The sequence below is a fragment of the Arachis hypogaea genome, chromosome 14 (assembly GCF_003086295.3).
Source record: "Arachis hypogaea cultivar Tifrunner chromosome 14, arahy.Tifrunner.gnm2.J5K5, whole genome shotgun sequence".
Taxonomy (NCBI): domain Eukaryota; kingdom Viridiplantae; phylum Streptophyta; class Magnoliopsida; order Fabales; family Fabaceae; genus Arachis; species Arachis hypogaea.
The window spans coordinates 13,599,026-13,607,516 of NC_092049.1; positions in this window are offsets into that span (position 1 = coordinate 13,599,026).

Below are 8,491 nucleotides of genomic sequence, written 5' to 3' on the forward strand. Positions count from 1 at the left end.
AGGGAAAATGTGTTTATGCATGTTAGTAAGTTTGCTAATATATGATTTATTTCTTTTGCAGTTGAACCTTTTAGATAGTAGATCAATGATTCAGTCTAGCTCCAGCCTTTATCATGCAGAGGATATGAATTATCCTAGAGAGGATGATAGAAGTTTTGGTGTTTATTAAAATAAATTTCGATTCATTTGTATTTTAGTCACATAATGTTTTCCTATTTGATGAAAATGAAAGTTAATTTCTGAATTGTGTTATGTTTTGTTGAATAGTCACATTTTGGTTTTTCAAATTAGCTTCTGCAATTGTGTTGTATCAAACAATTTAGGTATTTCTTAGAATACATTTCAGTTCCTTTTATGTCTAAATTTCGGTGCATTTGTATCTTTGCCGCTCTTTAGGTTTGATAAATACATTCAATCTATTCAGTATGAACTGAGATTCATTCAAATTAATGTGATCTCACTACAACCCAGACATTTCTAATAAATAAATCAAAAGGAATTTAAGAAAAGATTTTCAAATATATACATTAACATTTACAATGAGTCAAAGAAGTGCTTGCCTCTTTACAATTCCTTATAAAATAGTGTTCATTACAATTTTACAGATTTGAAACTATTTACTTGCTATTTTCCCAGATGATAATTTACAAAAAGGATTTGAGAGGAAAACGGATGGCTTTGGGATTTTTATGCGTTCAGATGCTTCGATGACTTTGTCTCTGAATTTATTTACCTTGTCCAAGAGAATGGTTGGATCATATTCCCGCCTGAAAGCATCTACTTCTTCCTACAATTCAATTGAAAGAAATTACTTAATATGAACCCAATTGAACTAAGAAATGAACTGAAATTTATTAATTTAGAAGTAGAGGATCAACTGTTTAATGATACTTACCTATTTTCAGTTTTTACATTTGTATTTTCTATTTTTGATCTTTTTGGGATCAATTGTTTCTAGTCATTTCATGACATATATTCTGTAATCATAACTAAGAAAGAAATAAAATAGTAAAATATGATTAATAGGAGAGACATAGAAAAGCACAGTAAAACATATTAGTAATAGTACTATAGCAAAGAAAGAATAATAGGAAGATTGATATGATGTTCGTTGACTACTAATCGTAATATATGGTGCTTCAACGCCCTTTTTGTTGTCCACCAAAGGTGTTGCCGTAGCATAGACCCTCATTTGGGATACTATTAAGCCCTGAAAATGATACAAAAAGTGCAGTTCAGTTCAGTAATAATTGAACGAAACGAAGCCCACAAACAATACTCAATCAGGCACAAAGAGTGATTGATATGATTTAATTAGAGCAGAATGGCTAGCAATAAGAGATAACTTAAAACAAAAATATATATTATGTAAATAACTTACAACAAATTTATTCAAAGCTTTTCTTTCCTCAGGTATATATTTTTTCTTGATGGGATCAAGCACATGAAAGGCCTTCTTCTGAACATCACCAATCCACAACCACCAATGGCCTATATGACAAACTAGTGCAAACAACTGAAGTTTGGAAAAATGATAGAATATTTTAGTCTAAATGATAGCAAACGACAGAATTATTAAAGAAGTTTTAGAAATCACAACTTACAAATGGATGCGATGCTAGTTTTTTTTTTTGTCAAGAAAAGGCAAGTAGTCCTTAAATTCATTGATTTGTTAGGCCTTCTTAGTGTTTGGATCAATGTATTCGTGGTTGTGCTTCCCCAACATGAAATTCTGCAAAATGAACCGAAATAAATTAATAAATGAACCAAATTACTTAAGGAATAACAAATTTGGTCAATAGTTATCAGTAGCATCAAGTAAACCTCAATTAACACACAAATAAATCGAAATTAACTCAGATATGAACAAGTAGTGAAAAAGATTCAATCATCAACAAAAATACATCGAATTCATTTCTGGATTCAAATGAACCTCAATTAAACTAAGAAATGAACCGAAATTATTTAAGGAATGAAAATTTTGGCTTACCACAATATCTATCGGCACACAATATATTTCTTCATCAAATCTGCGACATTTTCTATTGTTGAGAACCATACACAGTGCGGAGACCCCCTATAGGACCAATATTTATTAGATATATGAGAATATAAATTTTTAGAAAAATCATTAATGTTAATGTAATAGCTGAAGAATTATCGTATTTTTTACGTCTTGTTTGGGTGTTAGAGACAAAAAGTGGCATCTACCCCCTCTAGATGAGCTTTATAGTCCAACATGAATATGATTTCAAACTTATTGCTTACCCTTTCTTTGTCAATCTTTATTTTCGTCATCCACTGATAACATTTTTCCCTCAGCTCCTATGTTATTTTGTTTTCTTTCACCGGAGTCTTGTACACTTCAGGGGTGCTCAAACTCGACTCCACACTTGTTTTCTCTATATATTGCAATGCTGCTGTCACCCCAACATCCATCACTGCCTCTACTAACTTTTCAAGTTGTGTTACTATTGATTGAGAGGTCGGTGGACTTATGTCAAGGCTGAACGAAGGTACGTCATCTTCCCAATGCCGAGGATGTGGAGAATTGCAAGATAACATAGGAAAATTTTTTAAAATAATCAAAACTAATAAAAAGGATTTTAAGTAAAACTTACACATTAAAATGAGCTTTTGGCTTTCATTGCCTTGCCGAAGTTTCTTCGTGAGTTTGTTGTTGGGGTTTTGGAGGATAGTTGGATTTTACAGAAAAATATTTAATAATGAACCAAAATTATTATTATATAGCATTAAAACTAATAAATTGGATTTTAAGTAAAACTTACTCATTTACAAGAACTTCTTGCTCTAATTCCCTTGTCGAAGTTTATTCGAGAGCTTGCTGTTGAGGTTTTGGAGGCAGCTGGATTACACATAAATGTGTTTAATAATAAACCGAAATTATTATTATATAGCATCAAAACTAATAAATTGGATTTTAAGTAAAACTTACTCATTTACAGGAGCTTCTGGCTCTGATTCCCTTTCCAAAGTTTTTATAGGGGCTTGTTGTTGAGTTTGGGGTTGGTAGCTGGATTACATAGTAATATGTTTTAAAATGAACCGAAATTATTATTATATAGCATAAAAACTAATAAAAAGTATTTTAAGTAGAACTTACTCATTAGCAGAAGCTTCTTTTGTTTGAGTTTCCAAAGAGACAGAGGTAAAGGTTTTTTGTTGTTTTAGTTCTTTCACAAGAGAACTTGGAAGAGCAATTGCAATAGAAATTCTAATGAAGATAAACAAGAAAAGAGTTAATGTTGAATGATTAGAATAGGAAAATAAATTGGGAATCTGCACATTGATTATAATAGGAAAGTAAATTGGAAAACTCACATATCCAGAGGTTGAGATTGATTTTCTTCTCGAACTAGAAGGATTTATTCTTGACGACCAGTTGTTGGGCTACTGATAGTAAGTAAAATTCCGTGTCAATAATTTTAAAAAAATTATTACCTAAATTTAAAAGACCAACGTAAGTATTTCAACTTGCATAGTTGGAAGTTCTAAATTCTTTTTTTCTTTTTTTTCATGCCATTTTTTTTTTTTGTAAAAAATGTAACTGGGGATTCAAGGGTGTTTTTTTCTAATAAAAAGATATGAAATTAAAATCATCAACCAAGGTATTCTAATTAAAAGCAGAAGAAGTAAATAAATGTTAAGAGAAATTATTTAGTATTGCTCGGTGCGTTTATAGACCTTCCCAAGCTCGTCTGTGTTTGAAACACAGGTTCACTTTCATTGCCCAAATTTATAGACGACAGTCTAAGCAAAAAAATAAATATTATTCAGTAAAACCAAAAAATTACATCAGGTTTTAGGAAAAACTTAGTAGAGAAAGAAAAAGAAGTTTATATAAGAAACTTAATCTTACATCTGTGATAAATTATATTGCGTGTCCGTCGAGTCACAGTCATTTCTTTGTATTTCATCCAGAACATTTGTTTTTACAGCACCATCACTTTTTCTCTTCATTCTTTTTTGTTTTCTTTTTTACTCATCTCCTCTAGTTCTTCGCTTCTAACAATTCATTCAAAAAGAAATGAACCGAAATTTTTAAATGAATAAGTTAACAGGTTCAACAAATTCAAGTGAAACTAAACCAAATGAACCTCAATTAAACAAAAAAAATAAACCAAAATTATAAATACTTATCAGCATCATCAAGTGAACCTCAAATAATTCACAAATAAACCAAAATTATTTCAGATCTAAACAAGCAGTCAAAAAGACTCAATCATTAAAAATAGAATATATATTTATAACAATAAAATAATCATTTTTGAATATTACTCATGTTTGGATTCATTTTCGTTTTCCGAATCCGTCTGAACAATCTTCCTTTTTTTGCTTTGTTTCTTTCCCACTTTTTGTGGTTGTTTTCTTTTCTTTGGTGGTGTTTTCTCCATTTCTTCTTCTTCTCTGCAATACATACAAAAAATTTTGTTAAAATAACAATATAAAACTTTAAATAAATAGGTAGTTTCCAATAAGTGATGGTGAGAAGTATACTCATATACAGAAACAGTTTCTTCTTCCGAAGACGAATGCATGATGACAAGCTTCTTTTCTTCTTTCTCCTTTTTTTTCCTTCATTTCCCCTTCTTTTCTTCTTTCTCTCCCTCCCTCAAATTCTGCTCCTTTCACAATTCCCTAAAACAGAAGCTTATTTAGCTAGCACAATAAATTAGAAGCACCTCAACCGAAATTTTAAGGAAAATGATTTTTTTTATTTACCATTTTATTATTTTCTTCAAAGGCAATTCGGTCGACCAGTCTCCTCCGTGTCCAGTACGCCACCCATGGTGGCCCAGAAGCATCATCTGCTTTTGCATTAGGGAATTTCATTTCATGGAAATATATTATCATTAATATAACGACGCAGCCATCAACTGAAAGTTTGTTTCCTGCTCTCTGGGCTTTGATCCCCTTGATCAGGAAGCTCAGCAAATGAGACACCCAATTCGATTATCGAACTATCTCCACATGAAGGACAGGTGGCTTATAGACCGCGGAGATTGTGCTTATTGTTGTCAGCAACAAAAAACATTTTTGGATGAAGACAATGAACGTCCTCTTGAATTTCATCAAGTTTTTCTCCCCTTCAACACTCATCTCAATAACATATTTTGTCAAAGACGCCAAAGTAGCACCTTTGAAGCTGTCAATAATTTCCTTCTGCTACTCATTCAGTCTGTTGTATTCAACTTTTTCAGAAAAATTATCCCCTATAATATTTTAATATAAACAAATCAGTTTAGATTTGAACAAGTAGGCAAAAAAGCTTAATCATTAACAAAAACACATCGAATTTATTTTCTGTATCCAAATGAACCTCAAATAAGTTAACGAATGAACCGAAATTGCTTAAGGAATAAAAAATTTTGTCAATACTTATCGGCAGCATTAAGTGAACCTCAATTAACACACAAATGAACCAAAATTAGTTTAAATTTGGACATGCACTCAAAAAGGCTCAATCATAAACAAAAACACATTCAATTCATTTCTGGATCCAAATGAACCCCAAATAAACTAAGAAATGAATCAAATTATTTATCAGAACCAATACACTAACAACACAGTTATATTCAATTCCCTAGTTATAGAGAAAAACAAATGTAAAAACTGGAAAGTATAATACCGCATAAATTTAGGCCCAGTGCATCTTCTATCTTGGCAGGAGTTATGTAGATTTTCCCATAGCGCGTGTCCAAGAATTCATGATAGAGATCAAAGAAAAGAATCAATTCCCTCAAGAGCTTGTGTGAGACATTCAATTCTGGGATATGTCTCAGTGCACCAAATCCCATTTTGTCAACGATAGCTTTCTTTTGTTCACTCAAGTCAGCAAATACCTTAGCTATCGATCTCGTTGAGCATCTCAAATCGTGAGTTTTTTGCAAGGATTTGAAACATTATGTTATATGATATATTGTTGAGTTGAGTACACAACTAATTTAAATGATGATGACAAACATTGAATTATTGGGATAAATACCCAATTAGTTTTGATTGTTTTTAGTTAGGGATGTAGGCCAAATAAATGAAACAGCCCAAACAAAGAGAAACAAGGAAAGAGGAGCTGCCCATATCTTCAATCGAAGTCCAAGTAAAAGTATCAAACATATCTATTGGGCCGAATAAATTGACAAAAAAATCCAAGCCCAATGCAATTCATCCAAGTTGAAGCCAACATTCACATTGCTTGCTTCGGTCATATTCTTGAGGAAAGAGAGAGTTTTTTTTCTTGGTTCATTCACCAGAGAAGAAAGAAAGAGAAAAGTAGATCAAGAAAGCAAAGGTCTAATCGCCCAAATCAAATCAGGTTAAGCTAAGTCAGAGGACAAAGGTGATTTATTACTATTTGTATACAATTTATTTTCTTCACCCCTTCTTCAAACTTCTGCAACGCCAATTTGGGATATATGGAGAAAGTGATTTCTGATAATCACTGTTGTGAATCAAAGACTCAAATTGTTACTTGGGGCCAAAGCACTATCTCAAGGGTTTTGATTTGGGTTTACCACTGAACAAGCTTTTTCTTGCTGCTATGAGGTCTTCGGTCAAGTAAAAAGGACCAGCTTTGAGATCCCTAATTTGGGGGTTAAATAAAGAATGAGAGGTGACAAGCTAAGCAAGCTAAGAGTCCAAAGAGTTTACTTGAGAATAACAAAAAACCGTGACTCTGCACAAGGTACAAAAAGGAAAAATGCTTTTCTATTTTGAAGACAAGGAGAGAGAACCAAAATCTGGATTTTTTTTAGAGCTTTTCTATGAAGAGTTCAACGTTTTGGATAGTGTTTCTAAGCTAAAGAAACATTCTGCCAAGATGAAAAGCTTCAATCAAAGATAACGAAATCTGGTTCAACTTATAGCAACAAAGGCTGTTATGCATCAATCTACTTCATGTTTTACTGATTTGTATTTCAGTTTCAATGTATATCTTTCTGTATTGTCTTTGAGAGGTAAAAGTCTGAGAGAGAGACATTGAGAAAAAGCCTAAGTGTGAAAAAGGCTGAGTGAAACACTTGAGAGAAAAGCGAAGAGTGATTTCAGATTTCCTTTGGTTGTAATTTTATGTCTTGTGTCATGTACCAGTGAGGTGCTCCTTGCTAAGTTGGGTAAGCACTTAGTGTAAAGAGTTAGGTATTAGCATAACCAAGTCAAGTTTAGGAAGAAACTTGTGTGTCCAGATAGGATTGTGTGAATCCTAGGAAATTGGTGTATGTAATACTTTGGCTATAGTGAAAATTTCACCATTGTTGTGGAGACTGGATGTAGGTTGCATTGCACAAGGCAACTGAACTAAGATATATAATTGTGTCAACTTCTTCCTTTCTCTTGCTGTTTTGTTTTCTGAAATTTATGAGACAAAATGAAATTGTCTCTTAAATTTTTTGCTGCACAATTCAAACAGAAATCAAGTTTGAAGTTGGGTATAAAGACATAATCCAATCAAAGTAAAAGAAGGCCATAGATTCAACCCCCATTCTCTAAGCTTTTTGTAACCTTCATATATTTATAATACAAAAATAGAGTTGATTTAATGTGTATATGCTTACATTGTAATGTGACTTCTTTTTTGAGATAGTCTTCTTTTTCATTTTGACTGCAAGGAATAAAATATTTAGTCAATACTTAACAACAACATCAAGTGAATCTTAGTTAATTCACAAATGAACCGAAATTAGTTCAGATTTAAACAAAAACTAACTAAACAAGCACACATGAACAAGTTCATCAAATTCAAGCGAAACGAAACTAAATGAACCTAAATTCTTAAGGAATAAAAAATTTTTTCAATTCTTAATAGTAGCATCAGGTGAATCTCAGTCAATTTACAAATGAACCGAAATTGGTTCAGATTTGAACAAAAAACTAACTAAACAACCCCACATGAACAAGTTCAGCAAACTCAAGCAAAACCAAACCAAATGAACCTAAATTTCTTAAGGTATAACAAATTTGGTCAATACTTAACGGTAGCATCAAGTGAACCTCAGTTAATTCACAAATGAATCGAATTTGGTTCAGATTTGAATAAAAAGTCATAAAGACTCAATCAACAAAAAAATACATTTAATTCATTTCTGCATGCAAATGAACTCAATTAAACTAAGAAATGAACCGAATTATTTATTAGAACCAATAAACTAATAACACAGTTCTATTCGATGCTCTAGTTACAGAGAAAAACAAGAAAAACTAAATCAGAAAAACTCAATCTACTAAACCCTAAACTGAACTAGTAAAATTGCAAGAATTGTGAGGTGCGAAGGAGAAAACTGAACATAATAACAAGTAATTTTGTCAGTACCTTGAGAAATCTTTGTTATTCTTTTTCTATGTTTTTTGTTGATGATCTCAAATGCACCGTCGGATTTTGCAGTTGTTTCCGCAGAGAAATTGAAAGATTTTTGATAGATTTTGATAGAGATTTCAAATTTCTTTGTTGTAATTTTGAGTTGGAGGAACAAACAGT